Source organism: Tubulanus polymorphus, chromosome 2 (assembly GCF_964204645.1).
Source record: "Tubulanus polymorphus chromosome 2, tnTubPoly1.2, whole genome shotgun sequence".
Taxonomy (NCBI): domain Eukaryota; kingdom Metazoa; phylum Nemertea; class Palaeonemertea; order Tubulaniformes; family Tubulanidae; genus Tubulanus; species Tubulanus polymorphus.
Genome location: NC_134026.1, coordinates 11342877 through 11361098, shown reverse-complemented (window position 1 = coordinate 11361098; position 18222 = coordinate 11342877).

Genomic DNA, 18222 nt, shown 5'->3' with positions numbered 1-18222 from the left:
TTTTGGGTTAGTAAACATGATATCAAAAAATATCAAGTAAACATGATCAAAAATAAATAATTAATTTTTTGTTAAATAAATGAGTGGGAGTTATATCAATCCTTCTAAGAATCATAGAATATCTAATGCTATTAAAGCAGAAAGATCACATCATATAATTACTCATAACCCTTCTAATATTAATCCTGATGAAACTTTATATGTTAGAATTCCTCGATTAACACAAAATACTTTTTATGTTCCAAATAGTATTTATTTATCAGCCGATATAAAAGTAATCGGTAATAATAATAATTATGTTGTTGATAATGTTGGAAGATATTTGATTAAAAAATTAACTATAAAGATTGGCCCAGAAACAGTTTTCTCATTACATGATTATAATTTATTTATGCATTATAAAGATTTATGGTTAACTAAAGAAAATAGAAATAATATGATATTTCAAGGCATCCAATCGGAAAAACCAAAATAAATTAAGATCAGAAGCACATAATGCAATATTAACTAATGCTATAGATAAATTGATAAAAAGTATATATGGAAGCAAATATAAAATTCCATTAGACTTTGAATTGATAAATAATAATGCACCTTTATATAAATACGCAATTCAAGAAGATGTTATGTTCGAAATAACATTTGCTCCTGTAAATGAAATTGTATTATCTAGCGTTAATAAAGATATGAGTTATAAATTATCGAATATATGTTTAGAATATGATACAGTAACTGATGAAAATATTTCAAGTATAATTCAAACTAAATACAATCAAGGATTTTCATTATTATATGATTATATTGATAAATTTATATTAAAAATGATGAAATTATTAATGAGAATATTAACTTCCCAAGAAGATCTATTAAAGGTATATTAATAATTTTTACCATTGCAACATATACTAATGGTGCAATAAATGTTGATAATTATTATAATCCTGAAATAACAAAAGTAGAAATATCTATCGAAGGAATAGCAAATAAAATATTTTGTCAAGGAATGAGAATGATTGATCAATGGCCAGAAATTAGAAAACATTTTATGAATGAGAAAGTGAAATCATCTGAAAATTGTAATATTGATCAAATTGATTATTATACCGGTAATATATATGCATTATGGTTAGATTTTAGAACGACAGAGGATAATTCATTACATGGTGCTGGAAAAAAATTACAAAACACTAAAGATGGAATACAATTATTCATGACAAAGAAAAAGGAAGCCTAAATTTCAAAATGCACATTTATATTATATCTGACGCGCAATTAAATATTGTAAATTCTCAATTAAATAGTGTTATGTATTAAAATTTTAACTTTAATAAAAATTTATAAAGTATTTTGGAGATTACTTTAATCAATTCAAATATAGAATAAGTAAAATAAAAGATAATATTGAAACTAACATAGAAAATAATATTGAAACTAAAATAGAAGATAAGAATGATATTGAATATAAAATAGAAGATAATATTGAAACTAAAATAGAAGATAGTAATAATATTGAAACTAAAATAGAAGATGTAACAGCATCTACATCTTATAATATACCCTCTACATATGATATTGAATCAAAAAAAGATTATTATAATCCAAAATATTGTGATGTATGTAAGAAATATATATCATATAAAAATTGGGCATCACATAAGAAATCAAAGAAACATATAGAAAAAGAAAAGAAAAATAATGATAATAATATATCAGTTAGTAATATAAAAGATAATGTTAACCCAATTGAAACTAATGATACCATAGATAATATAACAGATAATGTAATAGATAATGTTAACCCAATTGAAACTAATGATAATGATATAACAGATAATGAAATAATTGATGATTCTAAAAAACATTGTAACATTTGTAATTTAGATATTTCTAAAAGTAATTTTTCTAAACATAAAAAATCTAAGGGGCACATAGAAAATGAAAAAGAATTAATATGTGATTATTGTAATAAAGAAATTGAACCTGTTGATAAAATTACTCGTTATAAATCAAAATTACATCTAATTAATGTTTATAAAAAAGTGGGTATGTTACCATTGTTAGATGAACCAAAGAAATATATCAAATATTTTAATCCTGAAACTAAACAATATCATATATTCTTTAAGTTGTTATTTGATAAATTATTAGCTTATGCAGAAGATAATCCTGACCAAATATATAAGTTAGCGTATAATGGATACCTAGATTTATTTAATTTAATAAATGATTTTGAATTTGATTTTGATGGTGATAATTCTAATGATTACTTTGAAAAATTAAGAATAAAAGCTTGATTAAGTGATGATGAACGTAGAATGAAGGATGAAATAGAATTAATAAATATGCCAAAGACTTCTGATGAATTTGATATAAACAAAGATGATTTTATAAATGTATTAGAAACAAAATTAGAATAATTATTATAAAACTATTTATATATCTATAAAAATATTTATATATCTACGCACTAGACGTATGAGTAAGAAAGTAAGAATCCAAGAATCCTTGCCAAGAAATATAAATTATAAACATAAATTATAAACATAAATTATAACATAAATTATAAACATAAATTATAAACATAAATTATAAACATAGTTTTGATATATGATTTATTCATTATTATATATTTCATTTAATAATTCATATTTCTATGGACTAGACGTACGTAAGAATCCAAGATTCCTGCCAAGAAAGTTAAAAGGTAAGAATCTTACTTTCTTACTCGTACGTCTAGTACATAGATATATAAATTAGTTTCTATAATATTCCAAATTATAAATTTTATTTTATAAATTTATATTCATAGGGAAATTGTAGTCTCAGTAATAATTTTGAACCTTTATTATTCTTTAATTTATTCATATATTCATCATGTTATTCAGTAGGTATAATTTGATTTTCTTCCAATGATTGTTGCATAGAGTTTTTATCTTTGTTATAAAATAAAACTAGAAATCTTATATTCTCCCTAAAGTCTTTAACAATTGAATTATATTTTTGATTTAAAACCCATGTTGTTATCCCGAAATGTCTTCCAGAGAAAGCTAAATAACATAACTCACTTTCTCTAACTTTTGAATCATGTAAATTTTCGCAATCATCTACAATGAATAATGTATTTGATCCTTTATAAGTATCAATTGCTATTTTTATACAATTATCTAAATTTTCTTTTACTGTTTTAGGATTTAATATAATAAACTTTTTCATCTTAACTATATCTCTATTATATGTTTTATTCATTTCATAAGTAGGACAGAATAATATTATATTATCAAAATGATTCTTATAAATAGTTTCTAACAAATCTAATATGAAATGTGTTTTACCACAATTTGTTACACCAGTAACTAACATATTATGCGATTCAAATATAGATAAATCTTTATTCATTTATTCTTTTAATTTTACTAGATAAAATCCATTCATTAAATTTATCATCGTATCCTTTATGTTTCACCAAAGAATACTTTTTTCCTTTAAGAGTTTTTGTTTTCAATACTTTTTCTATTTCGTATTCTATTTCATCTGGATTTGGTACAAGTGATAATTCTTGTTCATAGAAATAACCTAATATTTATTCATCTTTTAGATCTTCTAATTTATAAACAAATGTTTTAGTTAATATTATCTTTTTAATCTTAAATATTTCTTCAGTAAAATTTGGAGTATAACCTTTATAAAAGGTTTTTCTATATTTAGATATTCTTACATGTTGTCCTATTTTAAATTTAGGTTCACCGAAATCATGTGTAACAAACGCTCCATATAAATTATTCCAAACTATTTCTGAATTATCTTCTTTTCTAGCTTGTATAGGTTTCATATTTATAGAACTATGTTTAGAATTATTATAACCTTTCACTAAATCATCTAATACATCGATATATTTATATGTTTCATTAGCAGTTAAATATTTCCACATTCTAGTTTTCAATGTTTTATTAAATCTTTCTATAATAGATGCTTTTTTATCTGAATGTGTTGAAAAATATTTTACATCGTTATCAGATAATAGTTTTTTAAAATGTTTGTTATAAAATTCCTTACCTTCATCAAATTGTATCTTATCTGGAATAGCTTCTTCAAATATTGATATTTGTCACTTCTATACCAGTTTTATTTTTGATTGGAATTGACCATGCGTATCTACTGAATATGTCTATAACATTCAGTATCCAGAAATATCCTTTGTTGTATTCCTCTAAGTTCTTCATGTCAATTATATCTGCCTGCCATTGTTGATCGATATATGAAACCATAACTTTTCTTGTTAAATAAGTTTTATCCATTTTCTTGTGGATTTGATATGTTGGTTGATTTTGTAACCATGATTTCAATTCACTATATTTTTTATTGCCATTTTCCTTATCAGATTTAATTTTACCCCATAATTCTGTAACGTTAGAATATGATACTTCACTTTCTGGGTTATGATATGAATCTCTTAAATATTGTTCTTTTTTCATCTTATTTTAATCCATTAATAATAATTTAGATTTAGTTTCAATGGCTTTATGATTTGAATTATTTTCTGGTATGATAGGTTTATTGTCATTGGAATCATATTTATCATCAGATTTGAATTTTGATTTATATATTACACCGGATAATATAATAACTGTTACTAATCCAATTGTAATATATAATTTATAATTACTTCCACTATTAAAAGAATTAAATGGATTATTGTTGAATCAATATCAGATGATTCATTTATATCAGTTAATTTCTTTTTCTTAGCTTTTTCTAATTCTGAAGATCTTTTACCTAATTCTCTTGCCCATTTAATTTGTTTCTCGGATCTAGCCTTTTTCTTAACGCCATCACTCATTTATTTTAGTTAATTTTTGTTCTGATTCATTTTCTGTTTCACGGTTTGGTTGTAGTACATCTGTTTCGTTCTTACCTGATTTATATTCCATAGGCTTGATATTCGAAAATGTTATGACACCAGTAAAAATTAATGTCATATCCGATCCTAATTGAAATGAAGCATAACCAACCCATTTTTGTAATTCAGTCATAACTAAGTAGTCATTTTTTAAATCACTATATAATTTATTTTCATCATCAATTGGTATTAACTGGTTACATAACTTAGAATAACATTTGACAATACCATCTGAAATAGAATCATTTATTCTAGCTAATCTTGCTTCTTCATAAATCTTAAAATATTTTATTACTTTATCGGGTTTCATAGCATCTAATTCTTGAAAAGTAATGATTCTATTTAAAAACTCTTTACACTTCCCGCTAGCAATTAGTAATTCAAGATGGTGTTCACAATATAAATAGTATTCATAATCTATATTGTTATTAACTTGAATAGAATTAGAAACAACTGGATCCTTATTATCACTAATACCTAAATCATCTAATGTTTTTTCAATATCAATACTATTCTTATTAGATTTCTTTGACATTTATATTAGAGAAATTTAATAAGAAAAATATTATAAATATTCTTCAAATGATACTAGATAGTTAAAGTTAAAGAATTCTAGTATTGACTACCGATACTAGCTATTTGAATTTAAAGAATTTCTATTTGAATCTATTCAAAATATATAAAGTATTCTCTTTTTGAAAAGAAAATATTAAAAATATAATAGAATTCACTAGCTAGTTGAAGTTATTGTTTTTTTATTATATTTTATTTAAATTAGGATTAAATATCTCACTACTATTGTCTATCTATTAGGTGCAGTAATTATAACTGTCCAGATAAGTCATTTCGGATTCTCGATAATAAATCCTCAAACTGAAAATAAATTCAAAGAAACGACTGGTGGAATTACTATTTCATAAACACATATATTTATTATGTAAATTTTAGCGATCGATAATAGAACAATGGAGAACAATAGAAAAGCGGTCCAATCGGACCGGTTATTGCGCAATACACAGTTATATTTTTATTCTGTAAACTACAACATTCAAACATAGAAATGTAACCAATCAATATTGAGCAGCTGTTTCCGTCAACAACGATCGATAATAGAACAATGGAGAACAATAGAAATGCAGTCCAATCGGACCGGTTATTGCGCAATACACAGTTAACAGTAAACAATCAATACAGAACAACCGCCGCCAACGATCAATAATAGAACAATGGAGAACAATAGAAAAGCGGTTCAATCGCAATACTTAGTTAACAGTAAACAATACAATATTAAAACAGATATATACAATCGAGATTACATTTTTTGGTATCTAAGACCTTCAGTGTTATAATTTATAATTTTGTCCAGAATTCTTTAATTACTGGATTGTTTCCAATCATTTCTTCAATTTCTGGTAAATATCTGACTACTTCACTAAATGCTAATCCTAATATTTTGAATTTTTCATATTTTATTAATCTACCTACTCTTCTCAGTTTTCTTTCAAAGCCGGCACTGATATCTATGTTCTTTTTAACCCACAGCCCCCAAGAAATCCCCTCAGTTTCTTTATCAAACATTGAAAACCCTATATTTAGATAACCCCCGAAAATGATGTGGTCCCATAGGTGATTTGCTTTTCTATTTGATATGGTTTTATAACTTGTTTTTAAGATATCGGTAATTTCAGCAAATGAAATAACTTCTACACTTTGTATTTCCGGAAAGTTTAAATGATCTGTGTCAATGATTGATTTAGATTTTAAAAACTCGTTCAACTCTTCTCCACTCATTTTCTTAGTTTTCGATTTTTTGAGTCCCAACAGCAATTTAAGTCGCGTTGCTGGTAATTTTGGTAATTGTAGTTCGCGCGGTAATTGTTTATTATGTATTAATTTACTCAGAATTTTCACCATTTCTTGATGATTGTTCAAATGTTCTTGTAATTTTTGTGAAGTTTGTTCGTCAATTACGAGATTTTCATTCTCCATTTCTATTGATTCCTGAGTTTCACTTTCCAGCAGCATTAGTTCCTTTTCCGATGGTTGGCTTAGAATTTCTGGTTCATCTTTGTGTTCCATTTTAATCTAAAAGATATCGTGAAAATGAATTACTGTACTTAAATATGTTTAAAGGTTTCCCTACTTCATAATAACTACAAAAAACGGTACTTACACTTAGATTTAGAACTGTAAACTGTGTTTTGAGAGAGAATATCCAATACGTACTATGTATGTGACAGTTGATTTCTAACTGCCGACGTGGCGCACGTTCAACCAAACTAATTATTTCTGCACATATTTGCCTGGATTGTAACAGATGTTTCTTTATGATGAAGTTAATTAATTCTTTAGAATTGAAAACAAGATATATTTGACAACATATGTTTTAGTAGTAAGCAAAAGCTATGTATTATATACATACAAAGCTCAAATAGAATTGCCAGCTTTCTAACCACTGATTAAAACCTCAGAATGCGGTTGATTCTGTGAAATACTATTCCATAATTCAACAAATGTCTTTGCTTTATCCAGTTGATCTAAATATAACTGTAAATCTAGTTTATTAGATTTAATTATGTTTTCCTTCTTTTCTAAAGGTCTTAGATTCTTCCAATTCCAAATAAGTTTTTTATTGTATTCATCATTCATGTCAAATTTAGAAATCGGCAACACGTGATCAATATGAAAGTATTCACCATAATTATCTATATTCATTTTATCATCGAATTGATATATTATCCATGATTTGAGAAATTCATCTGAACAACCCAAAAAAATTAGATAATGTTTCTGAATGTGTTTCTTTGTTGAATAATTGTGTTAATCTAGATCTTAAGCATTGTTTTAATCTAAAATTAAGATCTGTTTGATATCTTCCTCTCATATATTCTGTCATATAATCATTGTAAGCTTCTCTATTATATTCTCGATATTGTTTGGTATATAGTTTAGTACAAGTTTTACAGCAATATTGAAAACCATCTTTGCTAATCTTACGCTTATTAAATTCTGTTATAGCTAATTTATCTATTTTACATTTAGAACACTTCTTGTAGTATATATTTATAACGCCGGTGTAATTTGTAATATTGATAGTTTGTGGTTGTTCTGATTCCATTTATTATACATATTTTTTTACTAAATTGATTTTAGAAGTTCAATGATTTATATCATGTATTATTTCAATCACACTTTACTAACACTTTTAATGTTTAAAAATCTAACTCACACAAATATGAATATTGAAATAATGTTGTAAATATATACTTTTATATTGAATAATCTGTCAATTTAAATGTGATTCATGTACATGATTATTTTAAGAGTAATAGGGGTAATGGGCTTTCAGGTTAAAGGTTGAATGGTCGAGTTCATTGAAAACAAATATTAAAAGTAATTTAAAACTATAATATATTTTCATAACCGTGTGTATTTCAGTTGAATAATAGAATCATTATTATTATTAAAATATATTTGATTATATGAATTTGTGTATTGTAAATAAATCAATTGGTGGCGGAGCGGAGCGGTAGCGAAGTGGAGCGACCAATTGATTTAATACAATATGCATTTAAAATTTAAATTATGGATATCTTAGAATAAATATTTAGTTATAATATAAAATGCACACGGTTATGAAAATATATTATAGTTTTAAATTACTTTTAATGTTTTGTTTTTTAATGAGCTCGACCGTTCGACCTTTGGCCTGAAAGCCCATTACCCCTATTATTTATGCATCATCTTTTTCTTTTTCTAAATATGCATTTCTTTTTTGAATTCAATTTCGTCAATAACTTTGTTATCTCTATCTAATTTTAATTGTTCTATTTCTTTAATTTTATCAGTTCTGTCTTTTTCCAAAGTTCTAATTTTAAAATCTCTTATACTTTTATCATGCGCAATTTTATCAGCTTCATTTCTTATACTAATAATTTCTCTAATTGCTTTATCAGAAAATATATCTAAATCTTCTAATTCTTGATCTGTTGCATCAAGTAATCCATTTGGTAAAAGTTTTTCAATTGGAATTTTATTTGATTTAAGTTTACCAGAAGTTGTTTCTGGTTCTAAATTATTATCGATTGTTTCAAATAATTTATTAATTCTTTGTTTAAATACTCTTTCATTTTTAATAATTTCTACTTGTGTTACATCTTCTATTTCATTACTATTTCTTATTCTTTTAATTCTAGATAGGTCTAACTTAAGCAAAGTTGATTCTGCTAATATTTTGTCTTGTTTTTTATAAGAGATCTCAATATAATAATCATCTTTCAAACGATAATAATATTCACCATCTAAAAACTTTAATTCTTGTACTAAAAGTCTGGCGCCTCTGGCATTTATATTATATCCAGAATCTTTAAATATAGGTTTGAAATTATAAATATATTCATTATATTCTAAATTTTGCTTTAATAAACCTGGATTTTCATTTTCAGGATCTATTCTCGATTTAGCTCCTCTAACATATTCCTCTGTTGATGGGGCTTTAGAACCACTATCTGCTAAATTAGTATTATATGTTGTATCATTATCATTATCAATATTAGTATCAGCAGACACATAATCATCATTGTTAGTATTAACATCATTATCATTTCCCATGTTTTCCATTTCGAAATCTCCTCCACCTTCTGCCATTTACATAATGAAAAAGTTAAAATTTAAAATATAATATTCCTCCTATAACAATTCCTATACAAGTTAAAGCTAATTTAGTATTTTCATGGGATTTATTATCATTATCAGTTTTAATTATATCATGTTGAATATTATCAGTTTCTATATCTTCTGATGTATTGTAATCTTTTATTTTAGAATCATTATTTTATTTAATATTCTTAGTTTTAGTTTCTGTTGATTGAATATGTTTTTTATTTTTTCACCTTCCATTAATTTTGGAGCAGCGATAATCTTTTTATTTATATCATTTAATCCAAATGAATTATTTATTGTTGCAGTTTTAATTAGATTATTATAACCAATTATATGTCCCATCTTTAATACTAAATCATTAGAAATAATTAATAGCGTAGGACCTATACAATAATTTAATACAATATGTGATTTATCTAAATAATTTTAATATCTTACAATGTTTTCTGGAATCGATCTATTTTTATCATTATGAATTGAATCTTCAAATAATACTTTAAATTGTTTCTGCGAATCAAATGAAGTGTTATCATTTCCAACTATTGGGGATCTTGTTTCAACTTGCGCACCTAAAATACATATCAAATAAGTTCTAATAGATTGATTTATTCTTTGTATACCTGATTTTGTAAAACCTTCACCATTTTCTAAAATGAAATTAACCCAACCATTATTATTATCAATTTTATAGTTATGATAAGCTCCAATTCTATGGATATAATCTATTCTTTTTATTTCATACTCTTCACCAACACCTTGCAATTTACCATGCGCTCTAAAATCGAAATTAATATTTATGTTAAATTCATTACATATTTTATAAAACTAATATAGATTAATATTATTATCCAATTCTTTAAAATATTTAGATCCGGGTAAAGGACATTCTAATTCATTTAATATTATTCTGATTTGATAATGTGTGAAATCTAAATATTGTGTGAATTAATTTTAAATCAGAATACTTCAAATTTTTATCTAAGTTATTTAAATGATCATTCCAACTTATACCACAACCAGTTGTTGCACAATAAACAGCAAAATTTAATTGGTTCTGCCAATATTTCATATTAGATTTTACTTTATATATATGATATTCATCTCGAGTAAAAGTAACTTCATATGTATTAAATATATTTTCCATTTTAGAAATAAAAAACTGTGATTCAGTAACATAAATTTCTAAATTAGTTAATGAATTTAAAACTAAATTTTTATATGTAATATATTTTTAAAAATCTATTGCAGGAATATTATATTTAATTGATTTATTATATTGGAAAGCTTTTGGAAACCCCATTTATATAATTAAAAAATTAATGATTAACTAATTCTTTTAATAATTTATCTTGTTCTTCAACTGTTATATGACCATTTAAACTTATTATATAATCTTGTATATTTTTTAATTTATTAATTTCTTTTATATTAGTTTTAATTTTTTCTTTATTACTTTTTATATTTAATTTTGAACTTATACCAGTTAAAACACTTGAACTTAATCCTAATACACCAATTGATATAGCTAAAGGTGTTAATGGTGAGAATATTGCTAGAAATGTTATTACAGAACTAATTGTAACCGAACCACTGATAATAAGATAATATATAATTTTACTTTTTAAATATTTTTTCTTTTTTATCTTTAAGTTACTTTCAAATTCTAATATTTGTTTTTCTAAATATATTTTTAATTTAGTTTTATTTATATCATGAGGAATAATATCAATATTATCATCCATTTATTTAGCAAAAAAAAATTACTAATTAGTAAATCTATACGCTACAAATATAACAATAACTGTTCCACCTAAAATCCATATTATTTCATATTTCTGTTGTTCTTTACTTGGGGTATAATAATCTGATAATTTAGGTTTGAATAGATGTAATTTTTCTTTATTGGTTACCGCGTTATATAAACTCATTGCATAATCAACTGATTGAAAATCTCTATGTGAAATCTTCTGATCATATAATTCCTTGTTAATATAATCCATATAGTTTTGTCTTTTTTCTCTATATTCTTCTGCTGCTTTATTATATTTTTCTAATGCTAAGTTATGTCTTTTTTGTTCCGTTCAGGCTAAACAAAAATGATACCTTGTTTCTCCGCAGCGGCCGGGTCATTTTTGTAAAATATGATAAAATTTGTAAACAGTTCATTTCTATAGCGGCCGGGTCTGTTATGGTAAAATTGATCACGATTTTAAAAAAAAGTAATGTATAGGGTAGATAGGCGGCCGGCCGGGTCAACATTTAAGCTCAGCAGAGCGAAGAAACAAGGTATCAATTTTTTTTAGCCTAATGATCCATTTTTATCAATATGTTTAAATAAATATCCACCACCAGTAAATGCTAAAGCGTTAACAATTGCCGATCCTATAATAGTTATAACTGCAGAAGCCATTTATTTAGTAAAATAATTATGTATTTATATGGGAGGAATATATTTTGTTTTTCCAAATAATCAATAGTTAAATTAGATAAAGTAACTGCTAATGTTAATTTTAAGATATCATTGATATCAAATCTATCAACATTAACACTTCCCATTTTAAATACTTTTTTTAATACCATTGAATAACCAACAGTTCCAACTGATAGTAATGCTCCATTATATAATCCAGTTATTATCCACTTAATATCACTCATTTATTTATCAAAAAAATTACTATCATCAAAATATTTAGTTATCTTAGTGATGATTAATTCAACATTTATTTCATTACTAGTTTCATTTGTATATATTTCAATTATTATTTTTTTAATATCATCGATGATAAAATCTTTATCTAATTCATAAAATCTTAAAGATTCTCTAATTAAATTAGTAATCTTTTCTTCATTTAAAGTTTCTTTATCTATTGTTGTTTCATACTCAAATGTTGTTTCATTAGAAAATGCAATATTTTTAATATGTATAATTACATCAGTAACGTTAAATTTCATTTCTTTCTCACGTTTAAAATCAAACCCAAAACATATACTCGGACCAACAGTTATATTCATTTATATAATGAAAAAATTACTCTTTACATCTTATAATTAATTCATAAATTACAGGAAAGTTATTCAAATCAATTAAGTATCCATTATGATTTCTTACTTCTAATCTAAAATTATTAAATTTAGGAATGCAAGGTTTAAAATCACATTCTGTTAAATTATAATTTATTTGAGTTCCAAATTGTTTAACCTTTTTTAGCGGTAAAATATTTAGTATACTAGAACTACAAATGGTTTCTTCAGTTGCTTCGAAAGTTTTTGTAGGATCGATTAAATTGCAATAAATATAAAAGTGTGTTAAAGGTATTATATTTGAGATGCCTTCAGCGTTTCCAGTAACTGTAAGCGGTTTAATTCCTAACATTTTAGCCAGTGGTTTGTTTACCATAAATTTATGTTGTTCATTAGATATCTTTATTCTTATTTTATTAGTACTATCAATTTTATTAAATTTAATTTCAAATACAGAAGTACCCCCGATTTTCAACCGAGCTCTTCTATTAATTTCCTGCGCTAATGATTCTAAATTATATAATCCTGGTTTTAAAAATATATGAAACCATTTATCTTTATTTCTCATATAAATCATAAACCCTCTATGTTCAAAAGTTTTATCCGATATATTATAAAAAGAATTACATAAACTTATATTAACTAATTTTAAATCTACACAATTCTTGAATTCTCTATCTAATTGTACTAGTAAATTATGTGATTTATAATTTGTAAGTCTTCTAGAATCAACAAATATTCTGTATTCTTTTAATTCCGCCATTTATTTTACACATTTTATTCGAAATCTATTTCATGATGCCCATTTTCATTCTTACCTTTGTATACGAAATAGAAATCTCCAGAACATAATTCTTCTAGATCTTCACTTGATAATCTATGAAATCTATCCTGTAAATATGTTCTGAATTTATATGTATTTCCTTTTAATCCTTCATATTCTAAGTGTATAACTAATTTATCTCCATATTTGTTAGTAACTGTAACAATATCTGTAATAGGATATTTCTTATGGATTATTAATTCTTTTAACTTCTTAAATTTATAATCTACTGATTTGACATTTGAAGTATCTTTTATTACATCTAGAAATAATTTGTTGTTCTCACTGTGTGCTTGTTTACTCTCCATTTATAATACATATTTTTATTAAAATTTGATTAACACGTTAGAATTCTTTTCATAACCTCATTCTCTTTTGTTTCTTCTCTTTTGAACTTTAGATATTCATCTAAATTACAACCATAAGCAACTGTATGAATTCCATCATCTAAAATATATCTTTTATCATCAAATGGGTTCAAACTTATCTTCTCTATCTCTTCAATAAACATTTCATGATCTTCAGATCTTAAACATCTCATTTTATGTTTTCTAACTTCTTCATTGATATACAATTGATGTAATCTTTGAAATGAATATTCTTTTCTACTACACTTTTGGTTATTCCTTTTAACTTTTTAGCTTCATGTTCTTTAGTTTTATATGAATACATTTTAGATCTAATACCGATGAATTCAATCATTTCTTCACCACCTAATTCATCTTTGAATTTACCAGGAACTTTTTTATTATCATTGCTAAACAATTCATGATTTTTAGGATAATTGCTGAAATCAAAATGATGTTTTAATGTTTTTAAATCATCTGTTATGTTATTAGTTTTTATCTTCAATATGTAAGAATCTGTGTCAAAATATAATATTTCTATATGTTTTTCTCCAAAAAGTGGTTGTAATACATTATAATAGAATTCATACATTAGTAATTTTGATAATTCTTAAACTGAAGCACCAACATAGATTGGTTTATTAAATTTCATAGAAGTTCTTCTCATTTTAACTGCAGCTAAACTTTCATCAAATATTCTGTTACCTAAAAACTTAGGATATGATTGTAAATGCCTTATCCTTTTACCATTACTAACTAACTCAATATCATTTCTATTTCTAATATTTTCACAAGTCTTACCATAGAATGCATTATTCATTAACTTGAAGAAATCTTTCTCAAAATCAGTTTTAGCTTCAGTTCTCTGTTTGGTGTTAAAATCTATATATTTTTCTAACCACTTAGATTGCCTAAATGAAATATATCTATGTACTTTTTTTAGGATCATTCCTTGTTTTAGATAAAACTTTAACATTCTATAATGTACTACATAATTATATTTATCTTCTTGAATTACCTTTTCTGTATGAATATGATTTTCGGGTTTAATTCTTTTTTGATAATTCTTCATGAGTTACAGTTTTATGTTCTGGACAGTATGCTAGATTTCTAGATTTAAATTTAATATGTTCAGGATATTCTAAGTCTACAACAAAGAAGTAACCAGTATCTGAATCATCTGCAATATCTAGGATTCTTTTCTTCCAATCAAATTTATCATTATTATCATGTTGTAAAACTTCACTTATTTCAAATACTCCATAAGGTTGTGGTTCCATCATTGCCCAACCATACAAATTATTTGCATCTATATATAATAACTTATATCCAGGGTTATCATTTACATTGAAATATCTATCGCCTAATACACCTGAGACTCCTCCTCTTATAGATTTTTCAAATAATAATTGATCTATATTTGTTAACAAATCCATTTTTATATCTGTAAATTTTAATCCACAATCCCATGTTAAGCCTGGACTAGAATAACAATGACATGGATCAATATTAGAATATTTTAGGTTTACATCTCCAAAACCTTTCGAATATATCCGATAATAATAATACATCTGATTTTAAATATAAATCTACTAATTGTCCATGATTTTCTATTTTGAAATGATTCCAAATATTCAATGTTCTATTATATACTTCATCTTTAACATATTCATTTTTTAATTCATCATAGAATTGTTCTTTTAATAATTCAGTTATATTGAAATCATCATGTGATTTATAAAATGAATATGGAATTGCTCCTTTATATCTCATTAATTGAAAATCATCATTATTTGGGTAGTGTTGTTTTAATATTTTTAATTCATCATCAACTGATGATTTTGATAAGTTATCTAATGAACTATTAAAAAATCTATATGAATCTATAAATCTTAGGCAACCAAATTGGAATGATATATAATTCTCAGATGTTTTAGCTAACATTTTAAATTTATAAGTTGGCATTTTATCTTTTGATCTATTTGAATTTAATCTTTCTATTTCATTATTGATTTCTTCTATTTTATGGCATAACTGTTTGATGAATAAATGTGCATCATATCCTGATAGATTATGAAATATAACTGGAACAAAATTAATTTTCTTAGCTTGTAAGTTACAATTCTCATGCGCAGCACCTCTAAACTTTCCATTCAAATGATCATGGTCTCTTACTTTTTTATCTTTATAATTAAATATCTTTTCACAATAATAACATTTGCCTGCGAACACAAATTCTTCTTTATCTTCTTCTGTCATTATAATTTCTATGTTTGTATTCAATAATTTACTAAATCCTATTTCATATTCAATTAATAAGTCACAAAAATGATTGATAACATTTTCATTTCTATAATCATAATATTCACTTTCAATTAGTTCTGGATAATCAGATTTTATATATAACCCGAAAGCTGCAGCTGATTGATGAATCTTTTTAATTGTATTTGTTTTTGGTGGTTCATATGAAAAATCATTTTCATTAGAATTTAATTTCTTTCTTTTATAATATATTTCTTTTCTATCTTGATCAGTTAGTTCCTTATTTAATGATTAAAAATCTCCATATATTGCAAATGGTACTTTATTTTTGTAATCATATTTTTTGAATTCTAATATTTTATCCTTTTCATTTGGTAAAACTAATTTACAATAATCATGATTTTCACATAATTGTTTATGATTTAATAATGCACTTTCAGTTCTGAATTTATGTAAACATTTTCTACATAGATATATTTTATTATCAAAATCATTTTCTGATTTAAAAAATAAATCAATTCTTTTAATCCACATATAATGATTCTCATAATATAATATATCTATAACATCGTTTGAATCATAATCTTTTGATAGATATAAAGGTTCTAATGTATAATGTTTTATATTGTTACCTTTTGTTTTTGGTAATTTGAGTAAATCAAACACATTTATCTTTATATTATTATCTCTTTCTATTTTTGGGATGTTTCTAATTCTGACAGGATACTTATCTATCTTATAATTATTTTCAAATGGTTTATAATGAGTTTATCTACAAATATTATCAGTTGCAGGATGTAAGCAACTAATTATAGCCCATAGAAAACATTTATCATCAAAATTTTGTACATTTATTACAGCATTAGTTTTAAATGGTATTTTAATATAACTCCATGCTTCAATATCTGGTTCTTTATAATATGATACATTATTTTCATCAATTGGTTTTGATTTAGTTAACTTATTATATTTAGTGTTATAAACATGTAAAGTCATAAATATTATTTCATCAAATATTAAACCTGATCCTTCAAAATATTTCTCTTCTATTTTAGTTTTTACTTCATTATAACATTTATCTAATTTATCATCTATATGTTGTTTAGATATAATATGTTGTGAATGAGAATTTATAGTATATATTGGTTTATCTTCAGATTTTATAAACTTTACTTTAGAAGATATACTAATTTTAGGGTATTCAACATCTGTAATTATTTTTATAATATTTTTAATATTTTCTAAATGTTTTTTATTTTCTTCTAATGTTTTTCCTTTATGAAATTTAAACTCAATAGCTGATGGGCCAATATCACTTTTAAATGCTTCGGTTATCTCTATATCTTTTTTATTATCTAATGAATTAATATAATTTCTTACATCTTCCATGTATGGTCTTTTATTGTTTAATTTATTTCTTATTCTTTTAATTGCCTTATGTTTCTTATCATTGTCATTATCAAAATAATCTTCACCTAAAATATCATTATTCATATTTCCAATATGACTTTTAGATTTAAATGTTCTTTATAATATCTTTTATCACTGAATGATTGATTACAGGTATCACATTTATATGTTTCTTTTTCATTCTTTAATTCATCTAATTTAGTTTCTAATATATCATCTTCATATTCTAATTTCAATTTATTCTCTAAATGTGTTTTAGTTTTATTGTGTCTTGCTTTTTGGGATTTATCTATATTGATATTACATGTTGGACAGTAGTACTTATTTGCTTCCATTTTAATACTAAATTTTTTTTTAAAATTGATTTTAGAAGTTCAATGATTTAAATATGAATTATTTCAATCACACTTTACTAACACTTTTAATGTTTAAAAATCTAACTCATACAATTATGAATATTGAAATAATGTTTAAAATATATCTATCTATCAATTCTATAAGAGCTCGTTAATTACTCGTTACTTTTTTACTAACACTTTTATATTGAATAATCTATCAATTTATATGTTATTCTTATATATTTTATTCATGTATATAAATATTTTAAGAGTAATAGGGGTTTAGTTGTTCTAGGTTAAAGGTTGAATGGTCGAGCTCATTAAAAACAAAATATTAAAAGTAATTTAAAACTATAATATATTTTCATAGCCGTGTGTATTTTAGTTAAATAATAGAATAATTATTATTATTTGAATATATTTGATTATATGAATTTGTGTATTGTAAATAAATCAATTGGT